General features: G+C 45.3%; 1 protein-coding gene, 3 non-coding genes and 1 pseudogene across 9 annotated transcripts in view; 2 read left to right on the top strand and 3 right to left on the bottom strand.

The window, feature by feature from the left end:
* Positions 1 to 6,177: 6,177 nt before the first annotated feature.
* Positions 6,178 to 6,314, bottom strand: LOC136336665 (small nucleolar RNA SNORA18). Its single transcript, XR_010731500.1, has one exon. It is a non-coding gene; the product is annotated as a small nucleolar RNA SNORA18 (small nucleolar RNA).
* A 2,379-nt stretch (positions 6,315 to 8,693) lies between these two features.
* On the top strand, positions 8,694 to 8,769 carry TRNAV-GAC (transfer RNA valine (anticodon GAC)). Its single transcript has one exon. It is a non-coding gene; the product is annotated as a tRNA-Val (tRNA).
* A 3,121-nt stretch (positions 8,770 to 11,890) lies between these two features.
* On the bottom strand, positions 11,891 to 12,082 carry LOC136336785 (U2 spliceosomal RNA). The gene has a single exon (XR_010731601.1). It is a non-coding gene; the product is annotated as a U2 spliceosomal RNA (small nuclear RNA).
* A 3,985-nt stretch (positions 12,083 to 16,067) lies between these two features.
* On the bottom strand, positions 16,068 to 16,591 carry LOC136334194 (large ribosomal subunit protein eL32-like; annotated as a pseudogene).
* Positions 16,592 to 21,729: 5,138 nt separating this feature from the next.
* The window catches only part of ATOSA (atos homolog A), a 104,665-nt gene continuing 103,737 nt past the window's right edge, over positions 21,730 to 22,657 (top strand). For 2 of the 6 annotated variants that reach the window (XM_066276283.1, XM_066276282.1), the window contains exon 1: positions 21,730 to 21,926. The gene's annotated coding sequence lies outside the window, so the exon portion shown is untranslated. Of the gene's footprint in view, positions 21,927 to 22,187; positions 22,590 to 22,657 lie in introns of those variants that run through there. The other 4 variants (XR_010731279.1, XM_066276280.1, XM_066276281.1 and 1 more) reach the window with 3 other exon arrangements.

The following is a 22,657-nucleotide window of genomic DNA, read 5'->3' on the forward strand; positions in this document are numbered from 1 at the left end:
TTGTTCCTGGCTCTTCTCAGAAACCATGTTCTAGTTAATAGTTTATAGTTTTGTTAATCCTGTTGTTTGCTTTGTTTCAGATGTGGAAAATCTTAGAGAGCTCTGAACTAAACTTTATTCTGATATAAATGTAGGTATCATCAGAGTACTAACACATGGGTTTTAATGCTACCCATTATCAATGTAATATATCTGAAAAACCATGAATATTTACCACAAAAGAAAGCAAATGTAGTTCACAAGCTTCTAAGACATATTAAGTTGAGGTCTGACATACTAAGTTTAGTGCATATTAAGATCCAAGTAAAACCTAAATGTTTCAGGCTAGATCACAGCACCATATAGGCAAGGGTCATGTCAATCTTGTTCACTACTAAATTCCTAATGCTAGTACATATCTGGCACAGAGTAGATAACCAGTACATATTGTTGATTAAGTAATTAACTGACATTTGTTTTTGGTTTTTTTTTAATCTTTTTTAAGACTTTATTTATTCATTTTAGAGAGGAGAGAAGGAGGGGAGAGAGAGAAAGAGAGAGAGAGAGAGAGAAGAGGGGAAGAGCCGGAAGCATCAACTCCCATATGTGCCTTGATCAGGTAATGCCAGGGTTTTGAACCGGCGACCTCAGCATTCCAGGTCGACGCTTTATCCACTGCGCCACCACAGGTCAGGCTTAACTGACATTTGTAAAGAATCTAATTCAGCCTGACTAGGCGGTGCCGTGGTGGATAGAGCGTCGGACTGGGATATGGAAGACCCAGGTTCGAGACCCCAAGGTCGCCAGCTTGAGCATGGGCTCATCTGGCTTGAGCAAAAAAGCTCACCAGCTTGGACCCAAGGTTGCTGTCTCAAGCAAGGGGTTACTTGGTCTGCTGAAGGCCCACAGTCAAGGCACATATGAGAAAGCAATCAATGAACAACTAAGGTGTGGCAACGAAAAACTGGTGATTGATGCATCTCATTTCTCTTCGTTCCTGTCTGTCTGTCCCTATCTATCCCTCTCTCTGACTTTCTCTCTGTCTCTGTGAAAAAAAAAATCTAATTCAGTCATGTATCTTAACATTTTTACTCATGATTTGAAAGCAATGTAAAATTGTGTAGATGTTTTCAAGTTTCAAGTATCAGAGATGTTTAGGTTGCCTTTGTTCTAGGGGTATATTGTAAGGATTTATGGAGCCATAAAAAGGAAGATTTAGGCCCTGGCCGGTTGGCTCAGCGGTAGAGCGTCGGCCTAGCGTGCGGAGGACCCGGGTTCGATTCCCGGCCAGGGCACACAGGAGAAGCGCCCATTTGCTTCTCCACCCCTCCGCCGCGCTTTCCTCTCTGTCTCTCTCTTCCCCTCCCGCAGCCAAGGCTCCATTGGAGCAGAGATGGCCCGGGCGCTGGGGATGGCTCTGTGGTCTCTGCCTCAGGCGCTAGAGTGGCTCTGGTCGCAATATGGCGACGCCCAGGATGGGCAGAGCATCGCCCCCTGGTGGGCAGAGCGTCGCCCCTGGTGGGCGTGCCGGGTGGATCCCGGTCGGGCGCATGCGGGAGTCTGTCTGACTGTCTCTCCCCGTTTCCAGCTTCAGAAAAATGAAAAAATGAAAAAATGAAAAAAAAAAAAAAAAAAAAAGGAAGATTTAAAAAATCTCAACAGTCAGAGGCCCTGGCCGGTTGGCTCAGCGGTAGAGCGTCGGCCTGGCGTGCAGGAGTCCTGGGTTCGATTCCTGGCCAGGGCACACAGGAGAGGCGCCCATTTGCTTCTCCACCCCTCCCCCTCTCCTTCCTCTCTGTCTCTCTCTTCCCCTCCCGCAGCCGAGGCTCCATTGGAGCAAAGATGGCCCGGGCGCTGGGGATGGCTCTGTGGCCTCTGCCTCAGGCCCTAGAATGGCTCTGGACGCAACAGAGCGACACCCCAGAGGGGCAAAGCATCGCCCCCTGGTGGGCATGCCGGGTGGATCACGGTCGGGCGCATGCGGGAGTCTGTCTGACTGCCTCCCCGTTTCCAGCTTCGGAAAAATGAAAAAAAAAAAAAAATCTCAACAGTCAGGCCTTGCAGAGAAATGGACCATCATTCCTACCAGTTGAGCCTGGTAGCACCTCCAGCAGCTTAACTGCAGTCCTTGGCTTAAGAGAGTGCCAGCCTAAGACTTGACTTGCAGTGGTGAACACACGATGCAACATATAGATGATGGTGTATTGTTGAATTGTACACCTGAAACATGTATCATTTTATTAACCAATGTCACCCTAATAAAATCAATTTAGAGAAAGAGAGAGAGGGATTGTCATCCTAGAGAGGGTTACCCTTAAGTCGGATATTGAGCCTCGGTTCAATCACTGTGGCCAGGGAAGTAGGGTCACCTGGCAAAAGAAAAGCTACTAATGAGGCAGGTTCTCTGAGGCACCTTGTATGACTTAGTACTATCTTACCATTGAAACACTAACTAGGATCTGTCAAGTATCAACAGCCAACAATCCAAACAGCTATACTGGTTTTATGTTATATTCATGTTGCCACAATGTTTGCTGTGTGAATTTCATTCGCTACACAGCCATCGGTGTCCAGTTGTGTTTTTTTTTTTTTAACAGAGACAGAGAGTGAGTCAGAGAGAGGGACAGACAGGGACAGACAGACAGGAATGGAGAGAGATGAGAAGCATCAATCATTAGTTTTTCATTGCGCGTTGCAACACCTTAGTTGTTCATTGATTGCTCGCTCATATGTACCTTGACCGCGGGCCTTCAGCAGACTGAGTAACCCCCTGCTGGAGCCAGTGACCCTGGGCTCAAGCTGGTGGGCTTTTCCTCAAACCAGATGAGCCCGCGCTCAAGTTGGTGACCTCGGAGTCTCGAACCCGGGTCCTCTGCATCCCAGTCCGATGCTCTATCCACTGCGCCACCACCTGGTCAGGCTGTCCAGCTGTGTTTTCTACAATAATCATGGTATGTCCTGAAGAAAAGCCAGAAATGAACCATGATTTACTGAAAGGAAAACTTCATGTATTATAGCATACTGAAGAGAAAGTTAATACATGGGCAATTATGAATAAGAGCTGAAGAGGGTTTTGAATTATTTTTCATATGTGCCATTCCTATACATCAGAAAACATTTCTGAAGTACATTACTCTCAAAAAATCAATTTCTGGCCCTGGCCGGTTGGCTCAGTGGTAGACCGTCCGCCTGGCGTGTGGAAGTCCCAAGTCCGATTCCCGGCCAGGTAAGGCGCCCATCTGCTTCTCCACCCCTCCCCCTCTCCTTCCTCTCTGTCTCTCTCTTCCCCTCCCGCAGCTAAGGCTCCAATGGAGCAAGGATGGCCCGGGCGCTGAGGATGGCTCTGTGGTCTCTGCCTCAGGCACTAGAGTGGCTCTGGTCGCAACAGAGTGACGCCCCGAATGGGCAGAGCATCGCCCCCTGGTGGACGTGCCGGGTGGATCCCGGTCCGGCACATGCGGGAGTCTGACTGCCTCCCCGTTTCCAGCTTCAGAAAAATATATACAAAAAAATAATAATAATTTCTGTGAACCCTCTGCATGTTGGATTTAGCTGCAACACTTCACGAAATCATGGATAATGGTCTTGCTGGGATATACTACAAATGATGCTGAATTCCTGAAATATGTTCTCAGGGCAAATCTATTGGGTAATCTCAGAATTATGTGAAGTAGTGATGTGATTCAAAGCAATGGTACTGTGAACTTCCCAAATGTGGCTTATTTTCTGAATATACAGTGAATACAATCGGGCCCAGGCTACTGCTATCCATTTATAAAAGGATTTCAAAATTGTTCTTTCTCTTATGGATGACATGATTACCAAATCAGAAGACTCTTTCTCAGTCCTTACCTCATTTGACTTCTCCCCAACGGCCAACATTGCTGAGCACCTTTCCTTCTGGTATCCCATGATATCTTTATCTACTCCCATGGAGTAACCACCATTTGTATGCTGATGGTTTCTGAGTAACACATATATGGGGATGGAACTCATCCCCAAGCTATGATGTAGAATCCTCTGCTTTCAGAATGTCTGTCTAGCCTGACCGGGTGGTGGTGCAGTGGATAGAGCATCGGACTGGGATGCAGAGAACCCAGGTTCGAGGCCCCGAGGTCACCAGCTTGAGCAAGGGCTCATCTGGTTTGAGTAAAAGCTCAGCAGCTTGAGCCTAAGGTCGCTGGCTCCAGCAAGGGGTTACTCGGTCTGCTGAAGGCCCGCGGTCAAGGCATGTATGAGAAAGTAATCAATGAACAACTAAGGTGTTGCAATGCACAATGAAAAACTAATGATTGATGCTTCTCATCTCTCCGTTCCTGTCTGTCTGTCCCTGTCTATCCCTCTCTCTGACTTTCTCTCTGTGTCTGTAAAAAAAAACCCCAAAAAACCAAGAATGTCTGTCTAGATCAGGCGTCCCCAAACTACAGCCCACTGGCCGCAATGCGGCCCCCTGAGGCCATTTATCCAGCCCCCACTGCACTTCTGGAAGGGGCACCTCTTTCATTGGTGGTCAGTGAGAGGACCACTGTATTTGGCAGCCCTCCAATGGTCTGAGGGACAGTGAACTGGCCCCCTGTGTAAAAAGTTTGGAGACCCCTGGTAGATGGTTACAGGATTTTCAAATTTAATGTGTCTAAAACTAAATACTTTACACCCCTGTTCTCCACCCCTACCCCAGCTCTCAGTGGCCCATCTGAGCTTTCTCTTATGTTTCCTATCTACAAGTACATGATGATCCACAACTATTTCAAGCCAGGGTGGGATGGAATAGTGGGGGCAGGAAAGTTGCCCTCTCCTTTGCCTACAGCCAGTAACCACCCAAATTCTATCAAGTCTACCTCCCAAATCTCTGTCAAGTCTGTCTTCTTTACTCCATCCCACTGCCGCTGCCACAGTTCAGGTCCGCATATTCTTGGGGTTGGACCTTTGGAATAGCTTCTTTGCCAGCACCTCTCCCATCATCTTCTTTCCTTCTCCATCTTCCACTTTGCTGCCGATGCCATCTTTCTGAAATAACCTCATTATTTATTTATTAAAATCCTTTATTGTTTTCTGCCACCCATTAAATAAAATCTCAGTTCACTACTATTGCTATTGGTGCAATAATCCTGCATAATAAACCATTCCCAAACATAGTGACTTAAAGCTACTAGTTATACTCATGGCTGTATGTGTTGGCTGTAGTGGTTCTACTAATCAAAACTGGGTTAATCTGGCCTGACCAGTGGTGGAACAGTGGATAGAGTGTTGACCTGAGATGCTAAGGTCCCAGGTTTGAAACCCCAAAGTCACTGGCTTGAGCATGAGCTCATCTGGCTTGAGTGTAGGTTCACTCGCTTGAGTGTGGAGTCATTGGCTTGAGTGTGGGATCATCAACATGACCCCATGGTCACTGTCTTGAGTCCAGAGGACTCTGGCTTAAAGCCCAAGGTTGCTGGCTTGAGCCCAAGGTTACTGGCTTGAGCAAGGGGTCACTGGCTCAGCTGGAGGCCCCCGCCCCAAGTCAAGGCACATATGAGAAGCAATCAATGAACAACTAAAGTGCCACAACTATGAGTTGATGCTTTTTGTCTCTCCCTTACTGTCTCTCTCTCTCACATGCAAAAATAAAATAAAAATAGTACAGATTACATTATCATGCTCTACCTAGTACATGTGAAAAATTTAGTTTCAATTATGAGTACTCCCATTTGTGAAAAGGAGTTAGGGATTTTATGTATTATTTTTGTGTCATCTTACAAACCTTTAATCTCTTTCTTAAAAACCTGAGATGATAACAACATAATAACCTAAGATTCTTCTTTTTTCTTTTTTTAGTGTGTGTGTGTGTGGGGGGGGGGGGGGTTGGTGGTAGAAGAGAGACAAACAGGAAGGAAGAGAGATCAGAAGCATCAACTTTGTTGTTGCTCAAGTCAGAGACCGTGGGGTCATGTCTATGATCCCATGCTCAAGCCAGCAACCTCGTGCTCAAGCTGGTGAGCCTGTGCTTAAGGCAACCTTGGAGTTTTAAAGGTGGGACCTCAGCGTTCCAGGTCAGCACTCTATCCACTGTGCCACCACTGGTCAGGCCTAACATTTTTCTTACAAATGATTTTGAAGGATAAAACTCAAAACTTTTTCTGAAATATCTGATCATTTAGTTTATCATGTACATTTTTTAAAATTTTTTATTTTGATTAGGTCTTTCATAGTTTTAGCAGCTGTCTTGTAGTTTCTACCCACAGATCTAACATGTATTAATAGTTCTGTGAATAAAGGAAGCAACATATTTACTCTATGAGGCGTTTCCAATGATGTAGGTCTACAGAAAAAGCCCCAGCGGGATAGACCTCAACCATATCATGTACATTTTGAAACAGAAATCACAGCTGTTGTTTTTATCTACCTTTCAAGTCAAATGGTATGGATTCTTTTTTATTTTTTAATTTTTTTTAACCATGTAAAGCTCTATTATAGACTTCTCATTAGGATGCAATGAACTGATATATTCTGATGAAAAGATTTAAAAAATCAGTAACTTGATTTATAATAGACTTACTGTCTCTGTCAGAGCATGGTGAGTTTAACTGTTTAGTGGAATCCAGCCTCCTGCTTCTGAAGATAGTTCAGCATATAGAGTAAGATAGTTCTGTGTATGATTCTGTAACAAGCATGAAGGGAAAAATAATTTCTATGAAAACTCTATTGGGTTTAATGTATATGTTTTGAAGCTTCATTCATGGCTGTGGTGTATACATTTAGGTCTCATTAAAAGGCATGGAACTTTTTTTTCTTTTTTAGTGAGAAAGAGAGTGACAGACAGGGACAGACAGACAGGAGGGGGGGATCAGAAGCATCGACTTTGTTGTTGCAGCACTTTAGTTGTTCATTGATCGCTTTCTCATATGTGCCTTGACCTGGGGGCTCCAACTGAGCCTGTAACCCCTTACTCAATCCAGTGACGTTTGGTTTCAAGCCAGTGACCTTGGGCTTCAAGCCAGTGTCTATCTCAAGCCGGAGACCATGGGGTCATGTCTATGATCCCACACTCAAGCCAGTGACCCTGTGCTCAAGCTAGATAAGCCTGCACTTAAGCTGGCAACTTGGGGTTTTGAACCTGTGTCCTCAGCATCCCAGGTTGATGCTCTATCTACTGTGCCACTGCCTGGTCAAGCAGAATGGAACTCTTGATAGTATTAGGGAAAGCAGCAAGTTCCCTTTGCCCCAAATTTGCACTGCTAGAAGGCATCATTCAGTTAAGAAGGATACCTCATTTTCAACTGTCTTTTGTATTGTGCTGCTAAGCCCCTAAGTCCTAGAGCAGTCCTGTCTAAGAGAAACACTAAGTGAGCTATATATTTAACTTTACATTTTCCAGTTGCTGCATTAAAAAAAAAAATTAGGCCATGACAAAGTAGCTCATTTGGTTAGAGTCATCCCGTATGACAAGGTTGCAGGTTCAATCCCCAGTCAAGGCACATATAAGAATCAACCAATAAATGCATAAATAAGTGGAACAATAAATCAGTGTTTCTCTCTCTAAAATCAATCAATCAATAAAAATTTTAGAAAACAAACAATATATCTAAAGTATGATCATTTCCATATCTAATCAATATTTTTAAAGTATTAATAGAGCTATTTTATATTTTTTTCATACTAAGTCTTTGAAACCTGGTATATATTTTACACTTATTGCACATTTCAAATGGAATGAGAAAATTGTATTAGAAATAATAAGCCCTGGCTGGTTGGCTCAGTGGATAGAGCGTTGGCCTGGTGTGCAGACGTCCCGGGTTCTATCCCGTCAAGGCGCACATGAGAAGCGACCATCTGCTTTTCTTCACGTCTTGCAGCCAGTGGCTCTATTGGTTCAAGCATTGGCCCCAGGTGCTCAGTTGATTCGAGCATCCGCCCCAGATGGGGTTGCCAGGTGGATCCCAATCAGGGTGCATGCAGTCTGTCTCTCTCTCTCCCGTCTTCTCACTTAAAAAAAAAATGTATATATATTAATAAATATTGCCTTGGCCAGATGGCTCAATTGGTTAGAGCATCGTCCTGAAACAGAGAGGTTGGCAGTTCAAACGCTGGGCTCAGGGCACACACAGGTCGATCAATGTTCCTGTCTCTCTCTCTCTGTCCCCCTTCCTCTATCACAAAAATCAATAAAAAAAATATTTTTAAAATAGAAATAATAATATTTATATTTCCTAAAATCTGCTGTTAAAAAACTAGATTCATATGCAAAAACATACTTAGTTTTCTAATAATGTAATCAAGAACTAGTTATTAAATTTATGTTTAAATTAATTAAAATTTAAAATTCAGGCCTGACCTGTGGTGGCACAATGGATAAAGCGTCGACCTGGAAATGCTGAGGTCGCCGGTTCGAAATCCTGGGCTTGCCTGGTCAAGGCACATATGGGAGTTGATGCTTCCAGCTTCTCCCCCCTGTCTCTCTCTCCTCTCTCTCTCTCTCCCTCTCTCTTCTCTCTAAAAATGAATAAATAAACTAAAAAAATAAATAAATAAATAAATGAAATAAAATTTAAAAAAATTTTAAATTCAGTTTCTCAGTTTCACTGGTCACATTTCAAGTTTTCAATTGCCACATGTGACTAGCGGCTACTATGCTGGCTGGAGCAGTTCTAGAGAACAGTGATGACATCAGGTCCTCAGTAATTATTTGAGCCTTTGTGCCCAGGCTGGTGCTACTCAACACAAGAAAACAAATGGCCCTGGCCAGTTGGCTCAGTGGTAGAGCGTCGGCCTGACGTGCAGAAGTCCTGGGTTCGATTCCCGGCCAGGGCACACAGGAGAAGCGCCCATCTGCCTCTCCACCCCTCCCCCTCTCCTTCCTCTCTGTCTCTCTCTTCCCCTCCCGCAGCCAAGGCTCCATTGGAGCAAAGATGGCCTGGGCGCTGGGGATGGCTCCTCAGCCTCTGCCCCAGACGCTAGAGTGGCTCTGGTCGCAACAGAGCGACGCCCTGGAGGGGCAGAGCATCGCCCCCTGGTGGGCAGAGCGCCACCCCCTGGTGGGCGTGCCGGGTGGATCCCGATCAGGCGCATGTGGGAGTCTGACTGTCTCTCCCCGTTTCCGGCTTCAGTAAAAAAATACAGGGAAAAAAAAAAAAGAAATACAAATGAACTTGAAGCTGCAGTTCATCTCTGACCTTAAAAAAGATAAAATGAATATGTGATTTTAAGATCATAAATAAAATATGTGTTCAGAGAAAAAACAGATGGATGTGTGTGAGTGTAAGCTCTAGAAGACATTGTGAGGTAAGACTTTGGGCCTTGAAAGTCCAGAAGAATTTAGATAGAAATTGGGGAGGTATATTATATACAGGGAAATGGCAAAAACCCAGTGACAGGAAGATTCAAGGTTTGGGTGGAAAACCAAACTAAATGGGACCAATACCAGGTTGTGGTAAAGAATTTATTCTCCACAGTCATGCTCGTTGAGTGTGAATCCATCTCTGTCACTTCCGAATGGCTTCACTTTGGAAATGTTATTTAACTTCCCTTTTCATGTTTCTTTAGTTATGAAATAGGGATAGTAATACTTCATAGGGATGTTGTGAGGATTGAATGAACTGATACCTATAAAGCATTCACATAGTGCTTGCTACTTACGTGTTCAAGAAATGTGAGCTGCTATTGTTAACTAAATGTGACTATTTGCTATTTGGAGTCTACATTTAACAAACCAGAGTCCTTCAGTTTGGAACTTATATCTCAAAGTATTGAGCCTAAGTTTATATAAATCAATTTATAGCCTTAAAAAAATAATAAATGAACAACCATTCTTAATATTTCTGAGGCTTAGTGTTTCCATTAGAAAATTTTGAAATAATCTGGCCTTGGCAGGGTAGCTCAGTTAGTTAGAATATCATCCCCATATGCCAAGGTTGCAGGGTTGAACTCCAGTCAAGGCACATACAAGAATCAACCAGTGAGCCCTGGCCGGTTGGCTCAGTGGTACAGCGTCGGCCTGGCGTGCAGAAGTCCTGGGTTCGATTCCCGGCCAGGGCACACAGGAGAAGCGCCCATCTGCTTCTCCACCCCTCCTCCTCTCCTTCCTCTCTGTCTCTCTCTTCCCCTCCCACAGCCAAAGCTCCATTGGAGCAAAGATGGCCCGGGCACTGGGAATCGCTCCTTGGCCTCTGCCCCAGGCGCTAGAGTGGCTCTGGTTGCCGCAGAGCGATGCCCGGGAGGGGCAGAGCATCGCCCCCTGGTGGGCAGAGCGTCGCCCCCTGGTGGGTGTGCCGGGTGGATCCCGGTTGGGTGCATGCAGGAGTCTGTCTGACTGTCTCTCCCCGTTTCTAGCTTCAGAAAAATACAAAAAAAAAAAAAAAAAAAAAAAAGAATCAACCAGTGAATGCATAGATAGGTGGAACAACAAATTGATGTTACTCCCTCCCCCCACTACCTTTCTCTCTAAAATCAATAAATAGCCCTGGCCGGTTGGCTCAGCGGTAGAGCGTCGGCCTAGCGTGCGGAGGACCCGGGTTCGATTCCCGGCCAGGGCACATAGGAGAAGCGCCCATTTGCTTCTCCACCCCTCCGCCGCACTTTCCTCTCTGTCTCTCTCCTCCCCTCCCGCAGCCAAGGCTCCATTGGAGCAAAGATGGCCCGGGCGCTGGGCATGGCTCTGTGGCCTCTGCCTCAGGCGCTAGAGTGGCTCTGGTCGCAACATGGCGACGCCCAGGATGGGCAGAGCATCGCCCCCTGGGGGGCAGAGCACCGCCCCTGGTGGGCGTGCCGGGTGGATCCCGGTCGGGTGCATGCGGGAGTCTGTCTGACTGTCTCTCCCTGTTTCCAGCTTCAGAAAAATGAAAAAAAAAAAAAGAAAAAAAAATAAATAAATAAAATCAATAAATAAATTAAAAGGAATTTTTGGAATAATTTAACCTAGTTCATAATGTTGTAATGGAAATTAAATGAGTCCATTTAGGAAGCAGCCTCCTTCCATCTATTAACCATAGCCTTAAGAAAGTTACTTACCTCTCTGACACTCAGTTTCCTAATCTATAGATGAGAGTTAATATTATGATGAAGTGTATAATATATGCAAAATGCTGATCCCATTTACTGTCACAAAAACGAGCAATTATTAATTTTTGAAACAATCTTAAGTCTTTTTATATATATATATTTTTTGAAGACTTTATTCACTTGAGAGAGAGGAAGGGGAGGGAGGAGCAGGAAGCATCAACTTCCATATGTGCCCTGACTGGGCAAGCCGAGAGTTTTGAACCAGCAATCTCAGCGTTCCAGGTCAATGTTTTATCCACTGCATCACCACAGGTCAGGAAATCTTAAGTCTTGATGGCTCAGAGATTTCCAGTGGCTCAGCTAAGTTAACAGGCTTTTGTATTTTATGAAGTACTATAGTCACTTATGCCGGCAGGAACCAGAATCATTTTTCACTTCCTTATACCTGTGGTTACAGAAGGTAGACAAACAGGAGCCTCAAGAAAGGACAAACAAGCCAACCAATTTAAGGGAAGGTAGAGGGTTGTTTACATGAACCAGTACCTTAGCAATAATTCTGTGATCTTTCGCTTTAGAAAAAATGAACTGCAGTGAATTTAAGTGAACCACTGGAAACAGTTTAGCTATGGAAAGAATAGCTTGTGTATCTTCTTGCTGCTTCAAGAACTAAAAGTACAGCCCTGGCCAGTTGGCTAGAGCATCATCCCAATATGACAAAGATGTAGGTTTCATTTCACCAGTACACGTTCAAGAATCAAGCAATGAATGCATGCATTCATAAATAAGTGGAATAACAAATCAATGTCTCTTTCTCTCTTTTCCTTCCTCTCTAAAATCAATACATTAGAAAAGCAAAAAGAACTAAAAGTACACAATTTGATTTATTTTTTCACTTACTAAGCAAGACTAGATTTACCTCTAAACTTTTTTTGGGGGTGGGGGCTCCGCTCCCAGAGGAGCTACAGTACCAGATTGATGCCTGGTGTGAACTGAGCAAGCCTCTCTTCCATTTCCCTGCTCTAAAAATTAACTTAATAGGTTGTCCCAGGATAGAGGACATATCAGGTGTTAAACTGATAAGAACAGGTGCCTATGCTTGATCTTAGCCAAAATGCCAAGAAGGGATACTACATATTTTTTTAAGTGTGAGAGAGACATAGACAGAGACAGAGAGAGAAAGAGAGACAGAGACAGGAAGGGAGAGAAATGAGGAGGATCAACTTGTAGTTGCATCACTTTAGTTGTTCATTGATTGCTACTCATACTACATGCCTTGAGTGCGGGCCTCCAGCTGCACCAGTAACCAGCAACCTTGATCCCACACTCAAGTTGAGGACCCTGCACTCAAGCTGGATGAGCCTGAGCTCAAGCCGGTCACCTTGGGGTTTCAAACCTGGGACCTTAGTGTCCCAGGTTGATGCTCCATCTACTGAGCCACCACCAGCCAGGCAGGAATACTATACATTTTAATTAATTGTACTATTTAATTTTCAATCACTTATTCATAATCATTCCTTAGCTGTAGGTCATAAGGTTGTTCCTTTGTGACACTTCAGAGATTTTCTTCACATTTGCATCTTACTTGCTATAATTTTTTTACAGAATTAAAAATCTCCATGGTTTGGTGACCATCCAGAACCTGGAACATTTTGAAAACTTGCAATATCAGCAACACAATGTTCAAGCCAAGAAAACATTACAACAATTTCTTTGCCAGAATTCTTTATTAGTTTCCTAGGACTACAGCAACAAAAGACAACAAACTTGAGTGGCTGAAAACAACAGAAATGTATTCTCTCACAGTTCCTAAAGAGAAAAAAACAAAATCCAGGTATAAGCAGGACCATCCTCCCTCTGACATCTCTGGGAGAAATCCTTACTTGCCTCTTACTAGAATGTGATGACTCCCAGCAATCCTTTGTATTCTTTGCCTTTGCAGCTGCATCATTCCAATCTCTGTTGCCTTGTCACGTGGCCTTCTTCCCTGTGTCTCTTTGTCCTCGTATCTCTCTCACTTTACAAGGATTCTAGTAATTGGATTTAGCGTCCATCTCAATCCAGCCTGACTTCATCTTAACTTTATTATATCTGCAAAGACCTTATTTCTAAATCAGGTCACATTCACAGGTACAAGGGTTAGGATTTCAACATATCATTGGGGTGGGGGGGCACAATTTAATTTTTATTTTTTTATTTTTTTACAGAGACAGAGAGAGAGAGAGAGTGAGAGAGAGGGATAGATAGAGACAGAGAGAGATGAGAAGCATCAATCATCAGTTTTTCATTGTGACACCTTAGTTGTTCATTGATTGCTTTCTCATATGTGCTTGACCGTGGGCCTTCAGCAGACTGAGTAACCCCTTGCTTGAGTCAGCGACCTTGGGTCCAAGCTGGTGAGTTTTGCTCAAACCAGATGAGCCTGTGCTCAAGCTGGCGACCTCGGGGTCTCGAACCTGGGTCCTTCGCATCCCAGTCTGACGCTCCACCCACTGTGCCACTGCCTGGTCAGGCCGGGGGGCACAATTTAACCCACAACACATTCATACCAGTATGAGACAACACCAAAAGTGCAGTGAAAATCTATCTTTCACTAATGAAGTTTGTACCACCCATTAATTTCCCAACTCTTGAGGTTTATTCCACCAGGGAAAAATGCCAGTTGATATTAGGGGTATGGTTTGTGGGCGTGTAGAAAAAATTTTATTTATTTATTTATTGTATTTTTCTGAAGTGAGAAGCAGGGAGGCAGAGAGACAGACTCCCGCATGCACCCAACCGAGATCCACCTGGCATGCTCTCTAGGGGGCAATGCTCTGCCCAGCCGGGGCATTGCTCCTTTGCAACTAGAGCCATTCTAGTGCCTGAGGTGTAGGCCATGGAGCCATCCTCAGTGCCCGGGCCAACTTTGCTCCCATGGAGCCTCAGCTGTGGTAGGGGAAAAGAGAAATAGAAAGAAAGGAGAAGGGGGAAGGGTGGAGAAGTAGATGGGTGCTTCTCCTGTGTGCCCTGGCTGGGAATCAAACCCAGGACTTCCACATGCTGGGCTGATGCTCTACTGCTGAGCTAGCTGGCTAGGGCTCAAAAATTTTTTTATTGGTCATTATAAAGGTTGACATGTATTGAGCTCCTACTCTGTGCCAGGTCCTTCACTTGGTACTAGAGGTTTAAGAGGAAAAAAAAAGGCACCAGTTCCTATTTTGATGGAGCTTGTTATCATAGCCTGAACTGGTTCCATGACCTTGGTTATGCTAACAGCCTTGTATTAATAAATACTTATAGAGACTTCTATTAAATACACAGTCTTGTTATATACTGCCCATTTCAACAAAACCAGTAAATGTTGAGGGGAATTATCTCCTTGCTGAAGATAGCTTTTATTTTCAATTGTATAGAAAGAGGGAGAGAAAGAGAAAGATTGATCTGTTATTCCAGTTATTTGTATATTTATTGGTTTATTTTTTATTTTATTTTTTTTTTTATAGAGACAGAGAGAGAGTCAGAGAGAGGGATAGACAGACAGGAATGGAGAGAGATGAGAAGCATCAATCATTAGTTTTTCATTGCAACACCTTAGTTGTTCATTGATTGCTTTCTCATATGTGCCTTGACCGCGGGCCTTCAGCAGACCGAGTAACCCCTTGCTTGAGCCAGTGACCTTGGGTCCAAGCTGGTGAGCTTTTTTTGCTCAAGCCAGATGAACCCGCGCTCAAGCTGGCGACCTTGGGGTCTCGAACCTGGGCCCTCCGCATCCCAGTCCAACACTCTATCTACTGTGCCACCGCCTGGTCAGGCTATTGGTTGATTCTTGAATATGCCCTGACCCAAAATTGAACCCGCAACCTTGGCGTTTCAGGATGATGCTCTAACCAACTGAGCTACCCGGCCAGGGCAGAATAAAACTTTTTTGAAGTTACTCATAAGTCTTTGGAACACTAGGAGAAAGCAAAATAGACATCAAATCAGATGGAAAAAAGGTATGGTCCTGCCAGTTGTGACTTTCTTGTGTCACCTACCCTTACTCCTCACAAAGAATGAACCAAAGATGTTTGTTTTGCTTGGGTGCTCCAATATGCAAACACACTTATTGCCAACTCTCTTTTTTTTTTTTTTTTTTTTTTTACACAGAGACAGAGAGAGAGTCAGGGAGAGGGATAGATAGGGACAGACAGGAACAGAGAGAGATGAGAAGCATCAATCATTAGTTTTTCGTTGCGACATCTTAGTTGTTCATTGATTGCTTTCTCATATGTGCCTTGACCGTGGGCCTTCAGCAGACCGAGTAACCCCTTGCTCGAGCCAGCAACCTTGAGTCCAAGCTGGTGAGCTTTTGCTCAAACCTCATCTAAGCTGGCGACCTCAGGGTCTCAAACCTGGATCCTCTGCATCCCAGTCTGATGCTCTATCCACTGTGCCACCACCTGGTCAGGCAATCCTTAGAGTTGTTATAAGTAGGTCATTATTTCCAAACACTCTGGACAAGTTTTATGCAGTTACAGGTTAGAAAAGAAGGGGATTATATACTGTCTAGACCAGTGGTAGGATTCAGCCGATTTGCACCGGTTCAGCAGAACCTATACGTAATTTTTTATTGAGTTCGGTGAACTGGTTGTTAACATGGCACTTGTAATCAGGGTTCTCTCTAAGGTGGGCACCTTAGCAGCCGTCCAATGCTAAAATCAGAAATTTACATTTGTTACTTTTTTTTTTTTTTTTGTATTTTTCCAAAGTTGGAAACAAGGAGGCAGTCAGACAGACTCCCGCATGCGCCCGACCGGGATCTACCCTGCACGCTCACTAGGGGGCGATGCTCTGCCCATCCGGGGCATTGCTCTGTTGCAACCAGACCCATTGTAGCACCTGAGGCAGAGGCCATGGAGCCATCCTCAGTGCCCGGGCCAACTTTGCTCCAATGGAGCCTTGGCTATGGGAGGGGAAGAGAGAGACAGAGAGGACAGAGAGGGGGAGGGGTGGAGAAGCAGATGGGCTCTTTTTCTGTGTGCCCTGGCCAGAAATCGAACCTGGGACTCCTGCATGCCAGGCCGACGCTCTACCACTGAGCCAACCGGCCAGGGCCTTCTTACTCTTTTTTTTTTTTTTTTTTTTTTTTGGCATAATTTTTCAATTTTATTAACACAAATACAATGTGCACACAATCTGTCTATTCATTTTCTTCACTGCGCAGCCTGGCATTGGGATTGGTGACTCTGATGGCCAGCTGAGCTGCTCTTTCCACAATGGCTTTGCGGTTCTTTGAGGAGACGTTGTGAGCAATCTCAGCACAGTAAGATTTGTTGCACATCAGCAGTACTTCAAGCTCCTTGACGTTGTGGACCAGGAACCTCCGAAAACCACTGGGAAGCATGTGCTTTGTTTTCTTGTTGCTCCCATAACCAATATTGGGTATCAAGATCTGGCCCTTGAATCTCCTGCGCACTCTATTGTCAATGCCTCTGGGTTTCCGCCAGTTTCACTTAATTTTGACATATCGGTCTGACTGGTGCCGGATGAACTTCTTGGTCCTCTTTTTGACAATCTTGGGTTTCACCAGGGGTCTGAGGGCAGCCATGGTACCAAGTAGGAGATGGCTGCCACCTCCTTAGGCAACGCCGAGGAAGAGAAGGGACTTCTTACTCTTTTTTAATGTTCATCTTCACAACAGCATATTCTAAGGGCCTGTAGTAATGTTCATTCAGTCCATAGTTATAGGAATGGGATCCTACTCCTACAGTGAAAAGATGGTAAGTATAAGTCACACAGCCGATGATGCTTGGATAAAAGCAAAGAAAATTGCAAGTGAGGACACCAATCAAGAAGCACAATGGAAATAAATAATAGTTTTGTGGTCTTTTTGGTCAGGTATTATTTACTATTTTTTCATTAATATGTTAAAATTCTTATAACCTAGTTTTGTGTATCTTTTATTGTTCTTATTAAGTATTAAATGCATGAAATAATAAACTACCTTTTGGTATATCTTTTTTTATACTTAAAATGGCCATTAGGGCAGGGAACCAGTTGTCAAATTATTTGAATCCCACCACTGGTCCAGACATCTCATTTTTCTAGGTGAAAGAAGGCTGAAGAATGTGACTTGACCGAGGCCATGCAACTACAGTAGTCAGTATTGGAAGCTCCACAAGAATAATGACCCTGTTTTTGGTGACCTTTGTATTCTCAGAGATTAACATGTGCCTAGCAAATAGTGAATGCTCAGTAAATGTGTGCCGAGTGAATGAAATAATTTGAATAATGAATAAATAAGTCAAAAATTCACGTCTGTCAAATACTTTTTGCACTGCCATAATAATCTTCAATTTTCAAACAGACCTAAAATCCTCAAAAAAGTTACAAGGTAGTCTAACAAATGTTTAGACAGCATCATTTATTCATGTGCCATTAATTATTTATTATTATTATTTTTTTTTTTTTTTTTTTGGTGACAGAGACAGAGAGAGGGACAAATAGGGACAGACAGACAGGAAGGGAGAGAGATGAGAAGCATCAATTCTTCATTGCAACTCCTTTGTTGTTCATTGATTACTTTCTCATATGTGTCTGGGGGGGGCTACAGCAGAGCAGAGTGACCCCTTGCTCAAGCCAGCGACCATGGAGTCACATCTATGATCCCACACTCAAGCCAGCGACCCTGCACTCAAGCTGGCGACTTTAGGGTTTCCAACCTGGGTGCTCTGTGTCCCAGACCGATGCTCTATCCACTGTGCCACCTCCTGGCCAGGCATTTATTTAAAAGAATTTATAGTTTGTGTTCTATATTATCCAATATTCTCAGCTTTTGCTCTCAAGATTTTTCCATGTCTTTATACCTCTTGAAAATTAAGCAGAGAAAGAGGAATTAAATCACAGATCTTGCTGCCTTGTTCATTCAGTAAGCCTTTTACAATACCTGTTATCTGGTCCCAGCTGTTGTGCTAAATTTAGGATTTTGGATTATCTGTAACTGTCTCCCATTACCAAGGTTAGTTAAGTGATTGTAGAACAAGAGAAACTTCAGTTATCAAATAAACTACATAGTACAGTATCTAATAATATCAGAGTCAAATCCACTAGGTATTAACATTTGTAACTGTAAAGCCAGTATCCCCGGCCACCATCACAGCCGCCTGGCCCATGCCGGTTCGCATTGGATTTGGACAGTCGGTAAAGAAACAATGGAGCCAAAAACTGGTGGGCCATCATCTTTAATCCTAGCTTGCACCCGGCGGGCAAGTAAAAACACACACTGGGCTCCAAAACCCACTCATTCAGTGCTCACAAAGCCACTGACTTATCCGAATTTCCTAGAATCAAAGGTTTCTAGCTCACCAGACTTATTCACCTCTGTTCCCCATCTCCTTCCTTCTCCCTGCACAAACTCTGCACAAACTGGCCTCTCACTCTGCACTCCACCATCTTGGCTGCTTCTCCTGGTCTCCTCCACGTAGCCTTTCTCTGCTCTCCACTCTAATGCTAATCTCAGGAACCAAGAGAACAAGCTCCCATTCTGCCCCATTTTATACTGCAGAAATCAAAACCTTTAATCAAATATACAAAATAGGGAAATCTCTGATACAAAGTCACTTATCTGAGGCATAATGGGATTCTTCATGAGAGTGCACCACCCTACATCAAAAAGGGTGGGAAAGGCTTAGTCTTAAAACTAAGCCCCAGGCTACAAGGATCCTGCCTGTCCATATCCTGCCCCCAACACACATTAATACAATTACACCCATCCCAAGCAATCACCTGGGCAACGGGCTTCCACGTGGGCAGCACCATCTTTAACAAAGTGAGCATAATATATTTTATCTGCCCGACAGCAACCATTACATAGTATGGTAAGGTGCCAGAGAACTGTAAAACTTAGTATTGGCAATGCCATTTTAAAGAGGAAAAGTCAGGCTTTCTGTCCTGTCCTTTCTTTAGAAAATGGAGGAAAAAAGAACATAGAAGTCTCCTGACTTACAAGGACAACTGGGTCATTTGGTTTTAAATTCTCTGAAAGGATTAAGGTTATCTGAAGAACTCCCTTTCCCTTTCAATAAGAGGCAAAATTTACATACCACCCTACACTGATTTTGGCTCTCCCTCCCTTCCTGGAATCTTGAAATTAAGGTGTACCTCTAGGCAAAGGAGGAGAGATAGATACTAATGCCCTGTGTCAGCCATACGCGGCTGGCATATTTAATAAATCTCCTCCTTTAATAAAACCTTTCAAAATTCATCTGGACTTGGTGTCTCTACGTAAACCCACTGAAGTGAGGTACGGTACTTTGCAGAATCTGGGGTACAGTACTGTTGGGCAGATAAAATGTATTATGCTCACTTTGTTAAAAATGGTGCTGCCCAGGTGATATCAATGTGTTGGGGGCGGGCTGTAGGCAGGCAGAATCCTTGTAGCCTTGGTTTTGGGATTAAGCCTGTCCCACCCTTTTTGGTGTGAGGTGGTACAATCCAATCATGCCTCAGAGAAGTGACTTTGTATTAGAGACTTCCCTATTTTGTATATTGGATTAAAGGTTGTGAAGCTATACTATAAAATGGGGGCAGAACGGGAGCTGGGGCTCTTGGTTCCTGAGGTTAGCATGAGAGAGTAGAGCCAGCAGCGGAAGGAGGCCACGTGGAGGAGGCGAGGAAAAGCAGCCAAGATGGCGGAGTGCTGAGTGAGATGCCAGTTTGTACAGAGTTTGTATCTGGGATAAGGAAGGAGATGGGGAACTGAGGAGAATAAGGCTGGTGAGCTAGAAACCTTTGATTCTAGAAAACTCGGATAAGTCAGTGGCTTTGTGAGAACTGAATGTGATTGGGTTTTGGAGCCCAGTGTGTGTTTTTACTTGCCCGCCGGGTGCAAGCTAGGATTAAAGACTATGGCCCACCAGTTTGTGGCTCCGTTTCTTTGCCGACTGTCCGAATCCAATGCAAACCTGCATGGGCCAGAAGGCTGCTGTGATAGTGGCCCTGGCCGTGGCTTCTGGCTTTACAAGTACTTTAACAATAGATTAAGGTATTGTTGCCATTTGTCAGAATTTTCATCTTCAGAATATTTCCTTGAAAAAATGTAAAATCTTCATGTTCTGTCCTGTTTTGATTACATACAATCTTAGAGTTAAGGCTAATAATTGTAATTGTGAATATAATTTTACAGTACATATCAACACATCTAGAACATATTACTAATTTTTCATAAAAGAAATTTCATGTATTTGATGGACCCAAGGCAAGAATATGCAATTTCCAATCTCGCATTTTATAAAAACTTCTGATATAAAAGTAATACATACTCATTGTTAAACCTTGGAAACCACAGAAGAATACAAAGACAAAAGTAAGTCACCTATAGACCTTTCCTATTGTAAGGTTTCTTCTTTTTTTTTTCAATTGAGAGAAAGAGAGAGGAAGGGAGAGGAAGGGAAAGAGAGAAACATCTTCCACCCATTCATGCATTCACTATCAATAGTTGGCTCTTTTATGTGCCCTGACCCGGGATCAAACTTGCAACCTTGGCATGTCAGAATGATCCTCTAATCAATTGAGCTACCAGGTCAGGGCCTCATTGGTTGAGTTCTCTTTGTGTCCTGACAGGGTAGTGAACCGGTAACCTTGGGTGTATGGGGATGGAGTTCAAACCAACTGAGCTACTTGGCCAGGGCTTCCTGTTGTGTGTGATTCTTTTTTTTTTTTTTTGTATTTTTCTGAAGCTGGAAACGGGGAGGCAGTCAGACAGACTCCCACGTGCACCCGACCGGGATCCACCCGGCACGCCCACCAGGGGGCGATGCTCTGCTCATCCAGGGGGCCACTCTGTCACGACCAGAGCCATTCTAGCGCCTGGGGCAGAGGCCAAGGAGCCATCCCCAGCGCCAGGGCCATCTTTTGCTCCAATGGAGCCTCGGCTGCAGGAGGGGAAGAGAGAGACAGAGAGGAAGGAGAGGGGGAGGGGTGGAGAAGCAGATGGGCGCTTCTCCTGTGTACCCTGGCCGGGAATGGAACCGGGACTTCCGCACGCCAGGCGGACGCTCTACCGCTGAGCCAACCGGCCAGGGTCTGTGTGTGATTCTTGTATGCAAAACTATTTCTTTTAAAAAAGCAAAATAAAAAACAAACAAAAAAAAATCCACCTTTTTCCCAATGTAACTGAAGAGCATGGCAAATTTTATACTTAACCTTGCTTCTGTTTTGAGCTCACAACCCCATTCCTACTTACTGAGTAGCTAAAAGCTTCAGTGCTTGTTAGGACTGCTTTTCTAAATTACAGCAGATCCTTGTCATCTGTTTGTGTTTGAGTGATGACACAACATCACAACACGAAATGTAATGTCACATTGTTACAGCACAACAAGAAAATTACAGCTCCCCAACAATAACACGGTGTCAAAAAGTGTCCTCCTGGCATGAGTCAGTGTTTTAGATGTTATTAAAAGTTATTTTTAGCACAGCGAATGCCTCGGGAGCTTGGGTTACGAATCCTACTTAAAATCCTTAGTAATTTGGGAAAATCTAGGCTGCTAGGGCTTGTTCTTTAACTTCCTAATTCCTGATGCGCATGGCTGTCCACTCTCCTTCCTTGACCACATTAGACCCGGTTCCACCGTGCGCTGTTTGTGTTCCACTTGAGGCTCGGTTGCAACTCTGCGCCAACATCGCGTGTGGAGGAGGAGGAGGAGACTAAAATTATCCTCCACGTCTGGGGCAGGCCCTCGGATGACATCTCCCCAGTTACCCTGTGCTCTAATAGCGCAGCTCGGATTCCTGGTCCCAGACGCGCCGCACCCGTCTCAGAGCGCAGGCAGGAGACCACAGCCGCCGCAGCTGGCCCGCGCCTAACCCGCCTTCCCGGCTCCGCCCACCACACGCAGCCGCGGAGCACCTGCACCCAAACCCAAGACCCTCAACTAGCGCCCCCGGGCGCACGGGACGTTGCCATAACAACCCGGCGCCAGCCGCGGAGGCCGCCAGGGAGGAAGTGACGAGTGGTGGGTTGGCTGTTGTTGGGACACGTGACCCGGGCAGTGTTTTGACAGGGCAAACAGCAGAGAAAGAACTGGGCGAGCGAGGGGGATCGGGAGCTGGGCGCCAGAGCTAGAGACAGCGGGCGGGCAAAGAGCTGGCAGAGACGCGGGGCAGCCGGGCCGGCTGGGGGCCGCGGGGCTCGGGTGCGATTCGGCCAGGGCGAGGGGCTGAGTGCTGGGAGCCGAGCGAGGCGGCAGCTGGGGCGGAGGTGGATGGCCACAGGGGCGCCGGGGAGCCGCGTCGGACTTGTCCTCTCGGGCCCCCATGGTCCCCTAACGCAACCCCGGGGGGCGCTGCGCGCCACACTCGGCTCTCGCCGGCCCTGCGCCACCCAGAGCCTCAGGTCTGAGGTTGGAGTGTGATGTGAGTCGCCGGGCGAGCGGCTCAGAGAAGTGCCAAGGGAGGAGGGATCGGCACCCGGGAGGAGAGCGAGCTAGGCAGCAGAGGCCGGCTGAGGGCGACATGAAAACAACTCTCCGGCGGGGAGAGGGGCTGGCGTGGCTCTCGGTGCGGCGGGGCTGAAGGAAGTCCGGGGCCGCGCAGGACGGCCGCGCGGAGCAGGGGCGAGCGCCCATTCGTGAAGCCCTACCTGGGGCGACCTCCGTCCTCGCCACGCAGAGCTAAAGGTGGTAGGGGGCGATCCGGACAGCGCCGTAGAGTTCGCCTGGGGCGGGGGGCTGGGCGCGAGGCGATG

The sequence above is a fragment of the Saccopteryx bilineata genome, chromosome 4 (assembly GCF_036850765.1).
Source record: "Saccopteryx bilineata isolate mSacBil1 chromosome 4, mSacBil1_pri_phased_curated, whole genome shotgun sequence".
Lineage (NCBI taxonomy): Eukaryota > Metazoa > Chordata > Mammalia > Chiroptera > Emballonuridae > Saccopteryx > Saccopteryx bilineata.